Source organism: Panthera onca, chromosome F1, assembly GCF_046562875.1.
Source record: "Panthera onca isolate mPanOnc1 chromosome F1, mPanOnc1 haplotype 2, whole genome shotgun sequence".
NCBI lineage: Eukaryota > Metazoa > Chordata > Mammalia > Carnivora > Felidae > Panthera > Panthera onca.
Genome location: NC_138355.1, coordinates 34,720,365 through 34,742,182, shown reverse-complemented (window position 1 = coordinate 34,742,182; position 21,818 = coordinate 34,720,365). Strand labels below are relative to the sequence as shown.

Here is a 21,818-nt window from a genome sequence, read left to right as displayed (position 1 = left end):
GGCAGAGCCAGGATGAACCAATCAATCAACCAATTAATTAACAATCCAACCACTTGTGATGTTCTGTCTTAGTAGGCAGAACACATGCTTTTTTCTGCTCTAATGATGTAAGAAATCTACTCTGTGCTCAGCAGTCTACTTCAGACCTCGGTACTGAGTACTCAGTATTCATATGGATGTAGGCTTCTCCCCTCGCTATATGGGATTTTGTGCTTATATATCAATTACAAGGCAAAACATTTCTTGCGTTTTATCTGCCATTTCACTAGAACAATGGGGATGTCTTACATAAACAGTGCTCTTAAAGTGGCTTCAGGTTAGTTGGCCAAAACTGATTTGTGATTTTCTATTCATGTTCAGAATTATAATTTGTAAATTAAAAATTATAATTCGAGGGGCGCCTGGGTGGCTCAGTCGGTTAAGTGGCCAACTTCGGCTCAGGTCATGATCTCGCGGTCCGTGAGTTCAGGCCCCGCGTTGGGCTCTGTGCTGACCGGTCAGAGCCTGGAGCCTGTTTCAGATTCTGTGTCTCCCTCTCTCTCTGACCCTCCCCCGTTAATGCTTTGTCTCTCTCTGTCTCAAAAATAAATAAACGTTAAAAAAAATTATAGTTCGAAAGGATTATTTTCAATTTTTTATATTTAGCATATTTTTTTTGTCTTGGAATAATCCCAAACTTACAGAAAAGTTAAGTGGAATTCAAAGACCTTTTCTTCCTGAGGCATTTGAGAATAAATCGCCAGCCTGATGCCCCATCACCCTGTAAGTGCTTTAGTGTGTATTTCCTGCAAATAACATCCTCCCACACTCTGCAATGCAACCATCACAACCACAAAGTTAACACTGACACTACACTCCAGTTTAATCCTCAGACCCCAATTGTCCCATTACTGTCTTTTATAGATCTAGTTCACAGTCACACGTTGCATTGAGATGTTCTGTTTCTAGTCTCCTTCAGACTAGAACAGTTCTGTCTTTCCTTGTCTTTCATGGCCCTGAGACATTTGAAAACGACAGGCCAGTTATTTTATAGAATGTCTCTCAATTTAGAGTTGTCTGATGTTTTCTCCTGATTAAATTCAGGTTCTGCATCTTTGGTGGGAATATTGCAGAAACAATGCTGAGATCTCATTGCATTCCCAGGTGGTGCAGATTTTGATTTGTTCCTTTATAGAGAATGTCAGCTTTAACTATTTGATTTAACTATTTGGTATCTGCCAAGATTCTCCACTGCAAACTTACTCTTCTCTTTATAATTAATAAATATTTTATGTAGAGACACTTTAAAATAATGTGAATATTCCATTCTTCATCAAGTCATCATTTATTAATTTATATTAGCATGAACTTATGACTTCTATTATATTCAATGGGTTACCATCTCTTAGATAATAGATAATATCTTTTTGCTGCTCAAATTGATCAGTAAGATTTCCTTCAAGCTGGCTTCTTTGTGCTTTTGTTGTTGTTGTATTACTTTTTATTTATTTTTTATTGAGGTATAATTAACACATAGCATTATGTTAATTGTAGGTGTACAATACACTGATTTGATATTCACACACATTGTGTATGTGTACACATTGTGTATAAACACACACACACACACACACACACACACAGTGGCGCCTGGGTGGCTGGGTGCCTGGGCGGCTCAGTCAGTTAAGTGTCCTCCTTCAGCTCAGGTCATGATCTCACAGTTTGTGATTTCGAGCCCCAAGTCGGGCTCTGTGCTGACAGCTCAGAGCTTGGGGCCTGCTTCAGATTCTGTGTCTTCCTCTCTCTCTCTCTGCCCCTCCCTCGCTCACACTCTGTCTCTCTCTCAAAAATAAATAAACATCAAAAAAAATTTTTTATATACACATTTTCTTTTTGTACAGTATTTTCAGTTTTATTTTAAAAATGCACATACAACAAAAATTGTCGTGAGCCATTTCTTGGGTCTACTTGCATTCAGCACTTGCATTTGAGCAGCTTTCTCTGTTTTTACAATCCCGACAAATTCCTTCTATCATTTCAAACAGTCCTTCTTTGTCCTGCCAGGCCCTGCTTCTGCTAGTTTTTCCAATCTCTCAGGTGTATTTAATGGGTGTGTTTTCAAAGCTTGTTCCAAAAGCTTCTGTTCTGTTGTCCAAGGGGTGAAATCTGTTCATGGACCTTCAAATCGTTCTGAAGGTGTTGCTTGGGACACCATTCCATGCACTTTTTAAATTTTATCAAAATCCTTTTTGTTTGTGTCATCTTTTTTTATGAGGATCAAGTTCTTGAAGACTCTGCTCTACCAATAACATCTTTGGCAGTCCTCTTGACTCCAGAAGAAGGTATGTTCATGTAATTAGCAATAACTTCCCATCCTCACTTTGTTCCACAGGAAAGAGGTTCAATTAAGTAGTAATTGCAAATCATCTTCTGCCTAATTTTTACTGCCATTTCCACTTTGTCAGTTAATTTGTCTGCATTCTTAGATGCTGTCACAGGAGAGCTTCAGATTCCTCTCTTTTCTAATGTGCTCATTTATTTCTTCTCTTTTTTACAGAGCAGATTTTGCTACTTCTTTCGTAGGTGATGTCAGTGTTTCAAACACAGTAAGCTTGCTAGTTCAAGTCAATCACAACATTTTTCCACTTCTTCCATCACTTTAACCTGCTCTGCCTCATTGTCAGAAAAGTGATTCCAGGGGCACCTGGGTAGCTCAGTCGGTTGAGTGTCCAACTCTTGATTTTGGCTCAGGTCATGATCCCAGGGTCCTGGGATCGAACCCCGAATCTGGCTCTGCACTGAGCATGGAACCTACTTAAGATTTTCTCTCTGTCTCTCTCTCTCTGTCTCTCTCTCTGTCTCTCTCTCTCTCTGTCTCTCTCTCTCTCTCTCTCCCCTCCACCCCCCACCCCTCTCCCCTGCTCTCATGCTCTCAAAAAAAAAAAAAAAAAAGTGATTCCAGGTCTTATGTGTTTCAAAGTTTTTCCTTTCCTTTTTAATGGCTTTTTTCTGAATAGTTTTTCCTTCTTAGCCAATAATGCTTATTGTCTAACTTCCTCCTCCTCTTTCTCTTTCACTAACCAAGAAGCTTCTAGTTCGGCTTGTCTTTGTTTTTCTTTAGCTTCTTGCCCCTTCCATTGTGCTTCTGCTTTGGCTCTCTTTTCTGCTTCTTTCACAACTTTTTCTTCTTCCTTAAACTTCTTAATCACTGGACCACAGCTATGTGCATTGTCAACTAATGTTCTTACTTTGTTCATTTCTCCTTTTTTTCTTTGTGCCCCGTTGCTCTCTACTGCTTTTCAATCCATCTCCTCTCATCACAACATTCTGCTCTTTCTTTTTCTTCTTCATCTAAATAAGAAAATTCTCTCCAAGAATCAAAATTATACCAGAAAGAGCAAAATTCATCAATATCTTCAAATGATGAATTCATAACCCCAGGTTAGGGACATTTTTCTTTTTACTCAATCATCTGGAATTCCTTTGAAACACTGGGGGAAACACTTCAAAGAAAGTGTCCTTTGCTTCACTTTTAGAAGGAATCGAGTTATCAAAAGTAGGATCTACATTGCTGAATGCTTGTCTTTCCACCAGATCAGATAACATTTCGTAAGCCTTAGTTATGCAAGTGAAGTAGTTGTTATCTCCTTCTTTATTCGTTCACCAGCTGCTTTCCATTTGTCTGGGTGATGTTTTAAAATCATTGCTTTATCTTCCAGTCTTTGGGATCAAGTGTTTTCAACAGGAAAACTCTTCTAACTGCAATTCTTCATCTTCTGATCCCTCTGATAACTCTTTCTTATCCTCCAGTTCCTGAAAAGAGGCAGAAGCATTTCTGTTCTCTTAACAAAAAGCTTCAAACCACCTGACAGGGTGTTGAAGCAGAGGTCAGACTGTGGGTGGAGCCCTGGCCATCTGCAGTGCCCAGCAGGAGCAGCAGGAGGGCACCAGGCTACAACACATTTTCTTTATCCATTCGTCCGTAGATGGACACTTAGGTTGCTTCTGTATCTTAATTACTGGAAATAATGCTGCCATGAACTTGGGGGTGAATATATCTTTTCAAGTTAGTGTTCTCATTTTCTTCAAATGCCTAGAAATGGAATTGCTAGATCATATGGTAGTTTTATTCTTAATTTTTTCGAAGAAACTTCATATTGTTTTCCATAGTGGCTGCACCAATTTACATTTCCACCAACTGTGTACAAGAGTTTCCTATTCTCCATACTCTCACTAACATTTCCTGTCTCCTTGATAGTAGCCATTCTAACAGTTGTGGTGATATCTCATTGTGGTTTTGATTTGCACTTCCCTAATGGTTAATGATGTTGAGCAACAGGTATAGGTACATTATACCTTGGCCATCTGTATGTCTTCTTTGGGAAAAATGTATATTCAGATCTCCTCTCCCCACCTTTTTTAAATCAAATTGGTTTCTTCTATTGATTTTTATGCATTCTTTATTTTGGGTATTAGCTGCTCGGTAGGTTTCCTTTTCATTTTGTTGATGGTTTCCTGTGCTGTGCATATATCCTTTTGATATGGGCCTTCATTCTGAGAACAATTTACTCTCTGGCCCAATAGGATGCCCCAAAAGTTTTGACTGAGCCCTGGAATCAGTCATCTCTGGAAAACCCTGATACTTATTTAGTAGAAAATGATATTTAGAAACTTGGATGGAAAGTGAGCTCATTGCTACTGAGGTGGAAAGGGGGTGCTACTGCAAGGCCATCGTGCATACACATGCACATCTATACCCATCTCTTTATTTATTTTATTAATTTAAACTATTATATTTATTGAAATCATGAGTTCACACCAATACAGCCGATTCCAACCTAACACCACAGTGTTCATCCCAGTTTTCTCCCTTTCCACTACATAGTGAAAATCCTGACTCCCATTTTTCTTGATATCTTCATCTTTTTGATTAATCCCCCAGTTTGTAATCCATTTCCCATTATTGCTGCCAGGTGTTCCCTATATAGACGACGTCTTTATTCTGCTCAGGCTTTGAAACCTCATGGCCAGGCTGCACTCCACATGGGCACCCTTCCACCCGGCTTGGGCTCTGACACTCTGCTCTGGGTGCCCTCCCATGTGAATGCCCTCCTTACCCAGCGTGGCTCTAACACCCCACCCTGCACTCCCCACAAAGTAGACTGCCTCCTCCTCCCAATGAGGCTCTGACCCCACACCAGACTGAGCCTGGCAAGATGCTCTTGACTGGTTTGGAGGGCTCTGCCTCCCCCCATCACACCACCCACCTCAAGATACCTCCCTTAGGGGCATCTGATTTAATATCTGAGCTTTTCAGAAAGGAGAAAAGAAGCCAACTGAGACATTATCAAATGCTATTTTAAAATATGAGAATCATTCTAGAGGGAAAGAAATCACCAGAAACTTTCATTTAAAACTGCTTGAAGGGGTGTCTGGGTGGCTCAGTCAGCTAAGCATCTGACTCTTGATTTTGGCGCAGGTCAAGATCTCACAGTTATTGAGTTTGAGCCCTGCATCCAGCTCCAAGCCCCGTGTTGACAGTGCAGAGCTGTTTGGGAGCTTTCCCTCTCTCTCTCTCAAAATAAATAAATAAACTTAAAAAAAATTGCTAGAAAAAGATTTTCAGCAAATTAAAGCATTGTTTTTTTAAAATGAATTCTAACCATGAAGAAAATGTTTATTTCCCATGAAGTTCTTATATCAACCAATAAACAAAAATATATTCATTATACCATACTTTGTGAAACTTCCCCTAGCATATACATGGCCCAGTGCAAGAGGACAAATGTAGACTTACAAACCAGCAGAAAAAAAAATACTTGAAAGTTCTGAGTTATATTAATAAACTTTCAAATAAAATAGGTTCTATCCTTGTACCTTGACAAATTACCTTTCATAACAAATATTTTTAAATGTATGAAATTATGTTGTTTTATATGATCAAAAGTCAGCTAAATATCAGAGATAACTGAATTTAATTATTACTGCATGTCTGGGGTGCTCTGTTGATAAGTCAGTAATAACTGAGGAATAACAAAACAAAGACACACAAAATTCATTAATTACATTTATTCCATGAAATTTACTTTTCTAGTTTTCATCTTAGCAAAACCACTAATTATGTGGTCATAATCAAGATTTTTCATATAATTTGTTTCTACTGTGAGTCATTCCAAATTAGATGGCCTTTCTTGAACCAGAGAAGTTCCTATGTAAGTTTTGTTGTTTGTTTATTTGTTTGCTTTTTACTGATTTGAATTTGGAGAAACTTTGCTGAAACAATAGCAACTAAAGTAAAGTCTCTACAGCATTACTTAGATTCAGAAACAAATCATGAATTTTTGTATCATGCTCAAACACTGTAATAAAGCTACATATGAAAAAGTATTGCAATTGCTAAATATTACAAGGTATTTTAATTTCACTGTATATACCATTATCATTTAATAATTTTTATCATCTCTTAAATCAGCATCTATATCTGAGATTTTATATAAAGGATCAATTATAGAGGTGCCTGGGTGACTCGGTAGGTTGAGTGTCCGACTTTGGCTCAGGTCATGATCTCATGGTTTGTAAGTCCAAGACCCGTGTCAGGCTCTGTGCTGACAGCTTAGAGCCTGGAGCCTGCTTGGGATTCTGTGTCTCCCTCTCTCCCTCCCATCTGCCACTCACACTCTGTCTCTCAAAAGTGAATAAATGTTTAAAAAAAATTAAGAATCAGTTATAACACATGTTATATCTAGACCTAGTACATATCAACTTAAGAGTAATATGAATCATTTAGTATTATACAATCTTTCCCTGATGTCGTGTTCAATGGTTGTAAGCGAGTAAGAAAATGGATGCTAGGCAGTATTGCAACATAACAACTCATTGTGTGAAAATGTATTCATATCATCTGAGACGAAGAAATTGGCAGGTTAGTTAATTAGTTTTCTCTCTTACCTGAGTGCTTCTACTACTCAAATCCTTCCCTCAGAAATGTTTGTTTCTAATGTTTGCAGTGGCACAAACTACAATCTTCAGCACGCAGACACAGTCACTTTTTATTTTGAGGACAGGAACAAGGGATGGAGAGATGAATGGGTTTGTCTCAAGAGGGGTTGTTTAGGATTACAGGTCATGCTGTGCCACAGCTGAGCTCATCTCATGAGTGACACACAGTCCACACATTTATATTTGTGTGTGTGTGTGTGTGTGTGTGTGTGTGTGTGTGTGTGTGTGATAAATGGAGCCCTCTGAGGCATAGGACCCAAGCCAAAGGCCCCTTTGCTGGAGGCTAAGGACAGTAATGCTATGCTGCCTACAGGGTGTTAGGTTCTGTATAAAATAACAGATGAAGTCATAAGACAGGGCCTAGTTTTTCATAAGTTTGAAATCTAAGTGGAGAGCTGCCAGGGGAGAGGGAGGGGTATTAGGATCCATAAAGTGAATAAACACAGTAAGACTGAAAGGTGCCCAAATGTCCAGAAATAGGAGGCACTTTGTACAGATTACACACTGAATCCCCAGAAGTCCCAGACTGTCCCAGGGGCAGGGACTGTCTCAATGGCCATGGAACCATGCAGAGCACGTGGTACAAAATCAATGCACAATAAATGTTGAGGAGGAAAGAAAGGAGCATATGGCCTCTGAATTGATGAACTCGAGCTTCTGATGCTTTAAAAATCAGTTGTCCTCACCTCCAATCTGTCCTCCACTTCTTTCTTTCTCCCACCAGCCCTCTTAATTCTTCTTTACTCCCTCAAAGGCACACGCTTAGAAGTAAATCTTACCCACTTTCTTAGGGTTAAGGCTCCAATGCATATTTGATATGGTCCCTCCCATTTGACTTTATTTTAATTAACATTTACCATGGAGTGTTGTACATTTAACAATTTATATGACCTTAGGGAATTTTTTTCCCCTATACATCCTATGTGATTTCATTTCTGTCGATGAGGTTTCTGACAAGGAAGTGAGGCACGGTAATCCTTAACATCGTTAGAGATGTTTTTTTTACAACAAAGTAACATTCTTGAGATGATTTTCCAGACCCATTAAAAATGAGAAGTCTTAAGCATGCCCAGTAACAAAAAGAAAAAAAATAACTAATGTGGAATGAACCCAAATTGTTCTTCATCTGTTGTGGAACAGAGCTATACATGTACAGTCACTCACAAAAGCACTCGCAGCCATGCTCTAATTCACCCTCTTAAATGCCTGATATTTGATCCTATCTTGGTTAGCTCTGCTTGCTTTAATTATGATCAAAAGCTGGACATTGAGAAATAATCCAGATATTTGTCAAGCACCCACAAAGTTCATGGTACCAGATGAGGTCCTCAGAACATAGTGTACAGAAGAGACAGGCCTATTCTTAAGGAGTTTATAATCTAAGAAGAAAGGAAATAAGAACATACAATTACAGTAACTACAAAATGAATAGGTCAAAAGACTGCATTTCCAAGTTAGAGAATGGGTTGAATCCAAGTTAGAGAACAGGATGAATAAATTCAAGTCTTACCTAAATGCTGGTTTGCACAAAAGCATACACAAAAGGAAAGAAAGAAGCCAACAGAGAACATGATACATTTGCTTAACTTTTTAAAATTAAGGTAAAATTTACTTACAGTGAAATGCATACATCTTAAGTGTACAGTTCAATGGGTTTTAACAAATGTACATACTCCTGTAACAAAATAGCAATTATGATACAGAGTATTTCCATCACCCCAGATAGTTCATTAATATCCATAGTCCCTCTTTCATTCCTCATTTTAGTAATTTGTGTTTTCTCTCCTTTTTTCTTGGTTAGCCAATTTTATTACTTCTTTCAAAAAACCAACTTTTAACTATTTATTATTCCCCATTGTTTGGATATTTCTGTCTTATTGATTTCTGCTCTTTATTTTTTCCTTGTACTTTTTCTAACTTTGTTTACCTCCTCTTTTTCCAGCTTCTTAAGGTAGAAACTGAGGTCATTGATTTGAGAATTTGCCATGATCTGACATAAGCATTTAAAAAAGATAAAAAATTTCCCCATAACTTTTGAAGTATTTGTTATTATCATTCAGTTTGAAATATTTTCTACTTTCCTCTTTGCTGTTTCCTGACATATGGCTTATAGAGAAATGAGTTGTTTCATTTCCAAATATCTAGAGTTTCTTTAGGTACTTTATTTGTAATTAATTTCTAATTTAATTTCATGCTGTTCTGAGAATATACTCTATAAGATTTCAACCTTTTAAAATTTATAGAGAATTACTTTATGAGCCAGCATATGGTCTAACTTGGCAACCATTCCATATTCACTTTGAAAGAATTCATATTCTGCAGTCGCTGGGTGAAATATGCTATAAATTTCAATTAAGTCAAGTTGGTTGATCTATCTTCTATATTCCTATTGATTTTTGTCTGTTTTATCCACTTGTTACATTAATTGCCGAGAGAGGGATGTTAAAAACTGTGCATTTGTCTATTTCTCCCTTTTGTTCTCTCAATTTTGCTTCATGTATTTTGAAGTTGTATTATTAGGTTTATAGATACTTAGGATTTTTATATTTTCTTGATGAATCAATCCTTTCATCATTATAAAATGTTCCTCTTTTGGGGCGCCTGGGTGACTCAATCAGTTAAGTGTCCGACTTCAGCTCAGGTCATGATCTTGTAATTTGTGAGTTTGAGCCCTGCATCAGGCTCTGTGCTGATAGCTCAAAGCCTGGAGCCTGCTTTGGATTCTCTGTCTCCCACTTTCTCTGATCTGACCCTGCTCACGCTCTGTCTCTCTCTCTCTCTCTCTTACTCTCAAAAATAAGTAAACATTAAAAAAAAATGTTCCTCTTTATCTCTGGCAATGTTCCTTGAAGTCTACTTTGCAGTCTATTAATATAATCACAACTGCTTTCTTATGCTTATTGCCTGCATGATCTCCTTTTTCCTCATTCTTGTACTTTGAACTTATCAGTTTATGTTGAAAGTGCATTCTTCTGTAGACACTTGTCTCTCTCTCTAATCCATTCTGACCATCTTATTTTTTTAATTGCAGTATTTAATCCATTTACAGTGAATATAATTATTGATATCTTTGGGACTGGGTTTACAATCTTGCTTTTAGTTTTCTATATGTCCTATCTATTATTTCTTCTCTCCCTCCTTTCTTTTTTCTTTGGGCTTAAGCAAATATTTTTAATATTACATTTCAATTCTTCTACTTTTTTTTAGCAACACGTCATTGCATTATTTTTAGTGGTTGCTCTAGGGATTACAATATATAATTTTAACTTACTACAATATGTAATTTTTAACTTATTACAGCTTAATTAGGGTTAATATTGTACACATACAATTAAGGGAGTATACTGTACAATTCCATTCCTAGTCCTCCATATTTTTTGGCTTTTTTTTTGTGATATATTTCATTGTTACATATGTTTTAAATCCCACTATGAAGTGTTACTATTTTTTTAAATAATATGTTTTTAAAAGAAATTAATCAGTCTAATGTTTATAATTGGAATCACAGAAGGAGAGAAGAGAGTAAATGGAGCAAAAATTACTTTTCCAAACTGTGAAAAACATGTACTTAGGCGTATATTTATCCAAGAAATTTAGTGAACCCCAGGTTGACAAAGACAAAGTACAACATATGCTCTCCCGCACACACACACACACACACACACACCCAAGCTGGAGAAAAAGAGATACATTACATGCAGAGGAATAATGATAAGAATGACAGCTAAATTCTCATTAGAAACAATGGAAGCCAGAATTCAATGAACACCTCTTAAAGTGCAGAACAAAAACAAGAAAAAGCTTTTAGCACATAATTCTAAATGCAGCAAAAATATCTTTCAAAAGTAAGGGTGAAGGTTTAGTTTCCCATATTTACAGGGTGATATATTCAAGCAGATCCTTCCACAGATACTGATTATGAAATCTGGACAAAATGTTTTTAAAAAACAACTATTTAAAGGCATTCAAAAGAAACCACGGAAAAGTTTCCACTTGAAAACCCATGACTGAAATATGTAAGAATTATGTTTGGGATGTTTTTGTCTTAAAATATTCTTCCAAACTCCATATATCCAGAAGCAGAAAACTAAAGCCTTACTCATTCAGTGCAACAGAGGGCAGAGTTCAAAGCTGAAAGAGCAGCTAGAAATTTAGAAATGTAATCCTAAAAGGGCAAAAGTGTCAAAACCTGAATATTAATCTGCCCATAAACTGACTACTAGTTTATGATTGCATGGGACATACCAATGATACCAATGGGACGATAACAGTTTTAATCCAGTCAAATTAAGTGCTTATTAAAATTAAAAAAACAACAATCCTGGGCGCCTGGGTGGCTCAGTCAGATGAGTGTCCAACTCTTGGTTTTGGCTCAGGTCATGATCCCAGCATCATGGGACTGAGCCCCGCATCAGGCTCCATGCTGGACGTGGAACCTGCTTAAGATTCTCTCTCTCTCTCTCTCTCTCTCTCTCTCTCTCTCCCCCCTTCTGCCCCTGTCCCCTGCTCATGCTCATTCCCTCTCTCTCCCTTCAAAATAAAATAATAATAATTAATAATAATATTAGCAGAAAATATGAAGATAAGAATGTGATTTGCCTAAGGAAAAAAACCAACAATCTTTAGAAGAATATAAGAATATCCAGTGTTGATACAATGTATTATCTATAGTATTCAGTTTTCAATAAAAAATTACTAGCCTTACCAAAAAAACCCCCAAAAAACAGGAAAGCATGATACATTCAGGGAGAAAGGAAGTCAACATATAGTGATTCCAAGTGGACCCAATATTATATATAGAAGTCAAAGATTTCAAAGCAGCCATTATAAAGAATTAAAATGTGTTCAAAGAACTAAAGGAAACAGTGGTCTCAATTCTCATACAGATAAAGAATCTCAATAGACATGTGGAAATTATTTTTTAAAAAAGAACAAATACAAATTCTAGAGTGAAAAGTAGAATATAGAAATGGAAATCATTACATATTTGTAATGTCAGACTCAACTTCATATTTGAAAACAGAATCAGTAAACTTTAAGGAGATCAAAAAAATTACTCAATATGAAGAACAATCAGAAAAAAGATTGAAGCATTTTCAAAAACCTGTAGGACAATATAATTGGAGTCTCAAAAGAGAAGAGAGTATGGGACAGAAAAATATTTGATGAGTGTTGGCTGAAAATTTCCCAAATTTAGTAGAAAATATTAATTTCCATATCCAATAAGCTCAACAAACCCCCAAATAGGATAAATACAATGAAAACCACAGCTAGTTAGCACATCAGGGTCAAACTGCTAAAAACCAATAACACTATATGTTAGTTGTACTGGAATTTAAAAAATAAATAAGTTTGAAAACTGATGAAAACCAAAAATAAGGAAAAATCTTAAAACCATATTTTTTCTGGTGTTCTTATTGTCGGTAGTAGGAGAAGAAATCCAAGACTAACTAGTCCAGTAATGGTTGGAAAGGAGAAGTCCTAAACATTTATTTTCAGTCTGGTTCTCCTAAGACCAGATGATTAACTTGTACCCATTCTACTTTTATTTCTGTTATGCTCTACATGTGCCATTACTTATTTTTAGGATTACTCTGTACATCCTATGACTACTACTCCTTTGAACTATCTCTATTAGTCAGCTCAGGCTGCTACAATAAAATACCATAGACTAGGTGGCTTAAACAACAGCCTATTATTTCTCACAGTTCTGGAGGCTGGGAAGTCCAAAATCAGGTGCTAGCAGATTCAGTTCCTGGTAAGAGCTCTCTTCCTGGCTTGTTGATGTCTGTCTTCTTGCTGTGTCCTCATTTGGCAGAGAGAAAGAGAACTCCAGTGTCTCTTCCTCTTGTTATAAATACACTAATCCCATCATGAGGGTCCTCTCTCACGACCTCATCTAAACCTAACTGCCTTCCAAAGACCACACCTACAAATACCACCATACTGGGTATCCTGGAGGGACACAAACATTCAATCCCTAACACTATCATTGGTCCTCTTAAAACAATCAAAACACTTAATTGCTCTGCTACTTTATTTTTTATGTTTATTTATTTTTTGAGAGAGAGAGAGAGAGTGCGAGCAGGGGAGGAGCAGAGAGAGACACACACACAGAATCCGAAGCAGGCTCCAAGCTCTGAGCTGTCAGCACAGAGCCCTACGCGGGGCTCAAACCCATGAACTGCGAGATCATGACCTGAGCAGAAGTCAGACACTCAACCAACTGAGCCACCCCTGGCGCCCCTCTCTGCTACTTTTGATGAAGTTTTGGTTGAGCCTTTAGAATTAAAAAAAATAAACTCCTTGGACTTCTCTTAAAACAAACTACTAAACTTCATCTGTTTCTCTGTTTATTTGAGAAACAAGATGCATTTGAAGACTTGAATTTAGGAAGAGTGGTGGGGGGAAGGCTGTCATCTAATCCAGGACTTTTAGACAGCTGTCAATCATTCCAGAATGGTTCTTTAACTGACCCTTTCTCTTCTTTCTTTTATCTCTTTCTGGGTCACTATCTTGGGAGTCAGAATAAGAATATGGTTTAACATATTGTTAAAACGATCCTGGAAGGAGAGGGAAAGCTTTCATCTAAAACATTCTGCTTCCCTCTGCGCCCTGCCTTCAAACCCTCGGATGATAGGCAGTTTTAACAGCGTTTAAGAATCATTGACAGATGGGTATTGAGGAGGGCACCTTTTGGGATGAGCACTGGGTGTTGTATGGAAACCAATTTGACAGTAAATTTCATATATTAAAAAAGAAAAAAAAAAAGAAAAGAAAAAAAAAAAAAAAAGAATCATTGACATGGTACTTCCCAACCTTCTCTTCCCCTATTTAGAAGAAAAAATTCTTCTTTTATCAAGGGCCAAAGTTAACATTAAAAATGTTTTAACCAGACTCATTCTTTCATTTCCAAGGCTGATTTAACAGTGGTAGCCTCAACTGACACTGGAACGAAATTGAAACAATCTAAATCCAAAAGCAAGTTGTATCCATATAATAAATTTGAGTACTATGTTTTAGCTGTATTTCAAGTGAATATTAAGGTTTTTGAAAGCACTTTACTAGTTCAAATTGAAGGGAATGTGTAGCTGTTTCATAAAACTATTGAATAAATTTGGTCCACAAAAATATTCTCCAAAACAACCTAAAGTAAAGTAATAGCCACTTGGTTAAGTTCTACTCTTTGAGAAGGGAAGGCAGCGTTTTTACCTTGAGCATTATATGGAATATCTTTAGAAGAACTGAAAGGTGTTTTTTTTTTTCTTAAGACATCACCACTTTTAATATAGTGATGAATGGCATCCTGTGAGGGAAGAATAATGGACGGAAAAATTGAGGGAAAGGGCCATGTTGGAACTCGTTAGGACTAGCCACAGAGTGATGGCATTCCCCCAGACCAGAGTCAGCACATTTCAACAGAACCAAATTTTAAATCTGAATTTTGTGTCTTTTGTTTTAATTTATAATTCTAGTCACATTTTTATTTGTTCTGCATTTTCTTCTTGGCAATCCTAATTATTGACACAAGGGACAAATTGGTCAAATTTGTGGCTAGAAAGAATCAGGATGCCTGTACCTGACAGGAATTTGTGCCTACCTTTTACAGCCTGGAGTATAAGACTCTCTCCAAAACCAAGCAAGTGAGAAATTCAAGATGCAATGGGTAGAGATGGAATTTTCCAGCCCTTGAGATGGGCAAGAGAACAAGAAATACATATTCTTGTATGTTTAGTTTAGGTTTATTTATTTTTCTCAGCACACTTTACGCACATGAAATATGAGAGGAAATTTACTCTACTGTGTATCTCTGTAAATTCCAAATTCCTTTGGCTGTAATGCAGAGAAATTTTGAAAACAGGTCCAGATTGTTAATTGCCTGTCAATTTGATTTTGTTCTCCACATTAGACAAATTTGACAAGCTTGTCAGAGAACCTTGTAGCTTCCTCGATTTTCCTCTTCTTCCTCTCTCAAGGAAAGGACGTTTGCATATCCAAACATTCCAAATCTTTTCTACCTCCCCTAACCCCCCAAATTCTGGACATTAGTTTTTTTGTTTGTCTGTTGTTCTATTTTCTTAGCCAGAGTGCAGAGAATAGGCTTATCTCCTCTTCCAATGGGCCTGAGCTCAGCCCACTTGGGAATAAAGCAGTCTCAAAGCCTGGCTGTTAAGAAAGTACAAAGCATAAAAGGAACCAAATCATGTTAAAAAAAATTAAACCTCAGGAACTTATTCTATACCCTCTCTAGGGCATGTACCTGTAGGCTCACTGAGCCAGTACCTGCATGTCTGAAGGAAAACTTGCATTTTGAGGTTAAGGAAGGATGTTTCTAGTGATATGGAGGTTTGTCAACCCTGTTAGAAAACCCTCTCCATGGAAGTCAGCCTAATCAAGAATTTCTCAGAACTATTAAATCTCACTTAAAAGTAAATCAGTTCCTCAGCAGGTATATAAATGAACCCCAGGAATCAGGTTCACGTATCTCACGGCTACTTATATCTGAGTCTACACAGTCAAGCCGCATGGCAAGTGTTCGCACTAGTGACATGGGAGCAATATAAAGAGCTAGTCTGCTCGGTCAGGACTTCTGAAAGCCTGTAGACAATCACATAATTGAATTCTTTTCATTTTCATCGTCTGTGTGGAAGAGGGGATGCTGGACAATGTCTACAACATCAGCTTTATCCAAGGGTTTCCGAATGTGAGTGATCATAAAAATTATCCGCGAGCTTTGTGAAAATACTTTCTAAGCCTCGCCTCACAGACCTGAGTCAGCAGTAGGGCTTTGAAATTTATATAATTTGAAAAGCTCCCCGGTCAATTAGGGACCAGCTGGGTTTTTGAGAACCACTCCTTTATTTTCCTTATAGAGCAGAAAATAATTATTAAATTAAATTAGGATGATAATATACCAAATTACAACTGAATATCTACTTGACTGAACTCAGTGGTTTTGCATAATAACCAAAATTATGTTGGCAAAGTCAGAAAATTTCTACTTAAGTTATTTAAGGATTCATGGCTGTGTGTATAAAGCCAGCCTGACTCCAGAGGGCTTTCTCTACTTAGACTGCTCTTCTCTCTCCCTACCATCCCATTCATTTGAGGAAATTACTTTATTCCCCAATAAAATACGTTTATTGTTATCGTTGATGATACAAAGCAGTATATGCATGGCAAAAAATTTAAACACATAAAGTAAAAAGAACAAAAAGTAAACATGATTTCCAACATTACCATGTTCAGATAATCCCCATTAATTTTGGATCTATCCTTTCATAAAACTCTTTGTGTACACATAGAAATACATAACGCTAAATAGATATTTATATAACTATTGTAGATTAGATTATTGGTCAGAAATATTAACTCTCTCTCCCGACTCCACTTCCATGAGTAGCGCATACTTCCCAGTCCCCTGACTTTGTCATTCCCTTTGGCCAATATATGACAATGTACCAGTTTCAAGCCTAGGCCTGCTCATGCTTCTCATATCTCTTCTTGACCTCGTGAGATTCTGTTATTCCATAAGAAGAGCCTGCCTAGCCCTCCCACTGATCCCGCTTTGTGCAAAACCTTCTCTGCTGGTCCAGTTAAGCCACAGCTGGAGAAGATAAGTAAATGCTTATTGCTCTTTGTCAATGAGAGGTTGCAACTCTTTTTATACAACTATATATAGGCAATGAAAGAAAAAATTTTTTTTTAATTTTAGAGAGAGACAGCATGCGAATGAGGGAGAGAGGCAGAGAGAGAAAGAGAGAGAATCCAAAGCAGGCTCCGTGCTCAGCGTGGACCCCCATGCGGGGCTTTATCTCACAACCCTGGCACTATGACCTGAGCCAAAATCAAGAGTTGGACACTCAAATGACTAAGCCACCCAGGTGGCCCTCTCCAAAATTTTCAAAATAATAAATTTTATAGTATTATCCATCCATGCATGAACACCGTATTTTTTTATTTTGTTGTTGATTTTTATTTGCTTGTTTGCTTGCTTTCTACATCTCTGCCACTCTCCTTACCATCCCTCTCCTCCACCCCCCATGTATCCAATATTTCCAATCTATATTGTATCTTTCTATACCTTTTTCCACTTTTATATAATTATTCACAAATATATAAACATATACACAAAGGAGAATTGTCATTGTCTTAAAAAAATAGGATAATATCACAACGGTGATATATCATGAAGGATAAGTACAAGCACATATATATTTCCTTATTAAATAAAAATAAAGTCATCAGGGTGGGCCCTAATCCAATATGACTTGTATCCATATAAGAAGAGAAAATTTGGATACAAATACACAGAGGGAAGACTATGGGAAGACATAGGTGGAAGACAGCCTTCCATAAGCCCAGATGAGAGGCCCAGAAAAAAAACAGCCCTCCAGAACTGTGAGAAAATATATTTCAGTTATTTAAGCCACCCGGTACTTTGTTCTGGCAGCCTTAGCAAACTAATACAGATGGATAGGAGAAATCCATTAAAAGACAGAGGAAAAAGGGCACTTACACACTGCTGTAAGAAATGCGAATTCTAACAGGCTTTTTGGAAAGCAATTTAGCTATTAAAAATTTGTTTCCAGTTATTTTGCCACTACAACAATACAATTAAAACTATATACATGCATTTATCCTCACTGAATAAGCCTTTATTTTTATGGACAAATTCACAAGAGTGGTAATGCTGGCCCCAGATCATAAAAAAGAAGCTTTTCTTGTGGGTTCCCCGGAGTCCTATTCTTCCTGCAATGACTCTATAAAATTGCTGCTCTCAAAATATTTCATTTGCTAAAACTTAAGCAGCATGTTAAGTATGGAAATCACTTCAGAAAATCAACAAAATAAAAGGTAGCACAACTCTGTAACAATGCAGTTTGTATTCATTTCCTATTGTTGCATAACAGATTACCATGAATTCAGTGGCTTAAAGCAACACATATATATTATTTCACAGTTTCTGTGGGTCAGGAGACTTAGGATGGCTTAGCTCAGTCCTCTGCAAGACAGAAGCAAGGTGTTAGCTGGGCTGCGTTCTCATGTGCAGGCTCAACTGGGGGAAGAACTGCTTTTAAATTGATTTGGGCTGTTGGTAGAATTCAGTTCTTTGTGGTTGTAAGACCAGCTTCTTACTGGCTGGAGGCTGGAGGCTGGAGGCCACCTGTAGGACTTTGTCATGTAGGTTTCCCCAACAGTATCATTTCCTTCATCAAGCTAGCAAATAGCCTGTAAAGTGAGTCTGCTAACAAGACAAAGTCTTAGATAACATAATCACAGGAGTGGCATTCCATCACTTTGTCATATTCTACTGGTTAAAAGCAAGTCACAAGTCCTGTCTACATTCAAGGGCAGGGGATTACACAAAGATGCAAACACCAATTGACAGAAATCATGGGAGCCATCTTACAATCTGTCTGCCACACAGATTTGAAACCTTCCTTGTCTGTAAGTGAAGACACACACTCCCTTTTCTTGGTACTCTACTAATCAGACTTATCTGAAGTCAGTGTGCCTGACTCCCCAGATCAAGTCAGTAAAGATATCTGGTATTACTTGCTCCTTTCCTGGATTTCTATGACTTGATGTTCTGTTCACTGGCTTTGTTATGACTAAATTCAAATCAGTGAACATTTGTTGGATATCTTCTAAGTAATCATCTTTCCAGAGGTTGTGAGAGGTCTGACCACTTCCATTTTTTGAGGCTACTATTATAGTGAAAATTTGAAAAAATTTCTAATAAGGGTTACAACATTTTTACATATTTTAAATGGGAATTTTAGAACGAAAAAATACAATATTTGAAATGAAAAATTCCCTAGATAGATTTAATACTGAAATAAAGTTGAGAGCAGAGTCAGTTATTTTCAAGTTAGATCAATAGAAATCTGAAAAAACAGAAAATTTTTGAAAAAACTAACAGAACCTTAGGAATCTGAGGGATGAAATATCAAGATGGCTGACATACATGCAATTGGAATCCCCAAAATAGAGGAGAGAGAGAAAATGGGGTAGAAAAAATATATGAGGAAATCATGGCAACAAAACATACCACAGTTGATAAAATACATATATTTACAGATTCAAGAAGCTTAGCAAATCCCAATAAGAGTAAACACAGGGGCATCTGGCTGGCTCAGTCAGTAAAGCATGCAACTCTTGTTCTCAGGATTGTGAGTTCAAGCCCCATGTTGGGCATGGAGACTACTTTTAAAAAAAATACAAAGAAAACAATGTCTGAACATATTATAGTCAAACTGGTAAGCAGTTTCTGACATGGGTCCAAATGACTCCAACCTCATGGTATTCATGCCCTGGTGTAATCCATTTCCTTGAGTGCGGCTGAACATTTTGACTTGCTTTTGGTGAATAAAATAGAGAAAACTGATGGGATGTAACTTCCATGATTAGATGACAAAAGTTATGACTTTCCTCTTGGTAGTGTGCACACTCTCTCTCTCTCCCCACCCCAACTGCCACCCCCCCTTCCTCCATACTGCTTGCCTACTTTCACTAAACAGGCTACCATGATGTGAGATGCTCTATGGAGGACCATGTAGCAAGGAACTGAGGGAAACCTCAGGCCAACAGCTCATGAGGTACTGAGACATCTGGCCAACAGCCCATAGGGAACTGAATGTTGGCAACAATCACACACATGAGCTATGTGCACATTCTTCACAATCAAGCCTGAGAAAACTGTAGTTAGCCCATGAGAGACCTATATCAGAGAACCCACGTTCTGAATGTCTGACCCACAGAAACAGTAAGATAATAAATGTGTATTGTTTTAGCTAAGTTTTAGAATAGTTTGTTACACAGCAACAGAGAAGCAAATACTGTTGAACCAAAAATAAAGAGAAAATTGTGAAAGCAGCTCTAAGAAACATTATGTACAAAAGGGAAAATCATTCAATGACTTTGGACTTTTCATCAAAAGCTATGAGGGCCAGAAAACAGTGAACAATAATTTTCAAGTCCTTAAAGAAAAAAACTATTAATTCAGCATGTTGTATCTAGCAAATATATCCTATGAGAATGAAAGAAAACTAAAAAGTTAAAAAAAAATTTTTTTAATGTTTATTTATTTCTGAGAGAGAGAGAGAGAGGGAGAGAGAGACAGACAGAGTGCGAGTGGAGGAGGGGCAGAAAGAGAGGGAGACACAGAATCCAAAGCAGGCTCCAGGCTCTGCGCAGAGCCTCATGAGAGGCTCAAACTCACGAACCATGAGATTATGACCTAAGCTGAAGTCGGACACCCAACCAACTGAGCCACCCAGGTGCCCCATAAAAAGGTGTTTAAATAAAAGTAAACTAGGAGATTTCATTACTACCAGAGTGCATTATAAGAAATGCTAAAGGGAATTCATCAGACTAAAGGGAAGTGACATAAAAGAAAAGCTCAGATCTTCGGGAATGAATTAGAGCCATCAATCAAGAATGGTAAATATCGAATAAATATATATGACTGCTCCTCCTATTTTATTTCAAATAAACATAATTGTTTAAAGAAAAAATTATAAAATTAGTTGTGAAGATTATAATGAATGTGGATGTAATACATATGATAACTAGAGCATAAGGATGGCAGATAGAGGGTTAAATGGACAAATGAAGATTTACACATTATGAGACATGAAACTTTAAATCCAAATATACTGAAAAGCTAATTATGTATATTGTAACTTCTGGAATAAATAGAGATTAGTGCTAAAAATCCAATAAATAAAAATAAAATTTCAAAGGAGATAGAAGGTGAGGAAACTGCAAAACAAAACAAAAAACAAAGGAGACAAAAAGGAAAAAAAATATGAAAAACCAGACTTAAACCAAACTACACCTCTCATTACATTAAATGTTAAGGGACTAAACATTCCAAAAAAGGGGACAACAAATACCAGAATAGATAATCGGAGGGGAAAAGCAGGACTCAACTCAGAAACATATTTAAAATGATGCTTCTTAACTTTTATCCAGCATTTCTGGGTGCTTTTGGCAGAAAGGCTTTCAGGCCCATCATTTTTCTGAACAAGAAATCTGATGTCCTCCTACACTGTGAGTTTACTAGAAAGGGGAAGTAGAATGGCAACAGCTTATATGCACCAAATAATTCTATTCCTGGTTGATAGACAGCCTTCGACAATAAAATAAGAGGAACTTTAGAGGAAAATAATGTCCTGGGCATCTAGACCAGTTGGTGACTTCCAAAAAGGGACATTTTGTGTGCTCTATGCATGTGATCTTTAGATTTAAAATCTTTTTCCTCCTGTTTCTCACTTGACAAAATTTTTGAACATCTTTCTGCCAAACATTGTGCTATAAATTGGAAATACAGAAAGGAACAAAACAGACATAGTCCCCGTCCTTAAGAAGCAGCCTAATTGGGTTAATAAATAATTGTTTAATAATCCTTATGAGAAGTGTTAAGTAAAAATTACCACAAGAGTTAGACTGCAGATTACTTCAGCAGAGATCCTAAGCCTCGTCCATTGGGAACATTCAATTACCTTGGAGAACCAAAAAGAAAGCTTAATTTTGTAGTAATAAACTTCATTCCTCATGCTTTCATCAGTTTTCTGCATTGTGCTAAAATTTTTACTAGAAATTTCTGTGTTTTAGAAATCAGTAACTACATACCACCCTGTACCTATCTGAACAGCCTTTTGCTACAGTATATTCCTTACCTGGGAGCCAGGAACTATGGGCTGATTGATATGAATGTTGGTCACTCTCTATACACTTTTAGTGTGCCATAAACCTACGGCATGTCTTATGGAAGAAATAAAATGGCACATATGCACCAGTCAGGGTCACGTTCAAAAAAGAAAAACCACATA

At 37.1% G+C, this 21,818-nt stretch overlaps 1 pseudogene; it reads right to left on the bottom strand.

Annotated features, from left to right (window-relative positions):
• Window positions 1–1,891: 1,891 nt before the first annotated feature.
• Window positions 1,892–8,965, bottom strand: LOC132685803 (dnaJ homolog subfamily C member 2 pseudogene; annotated as a pseudogene).
• Window positions 8,966–21,818: the final 12,853 nt, after the last annotated feature.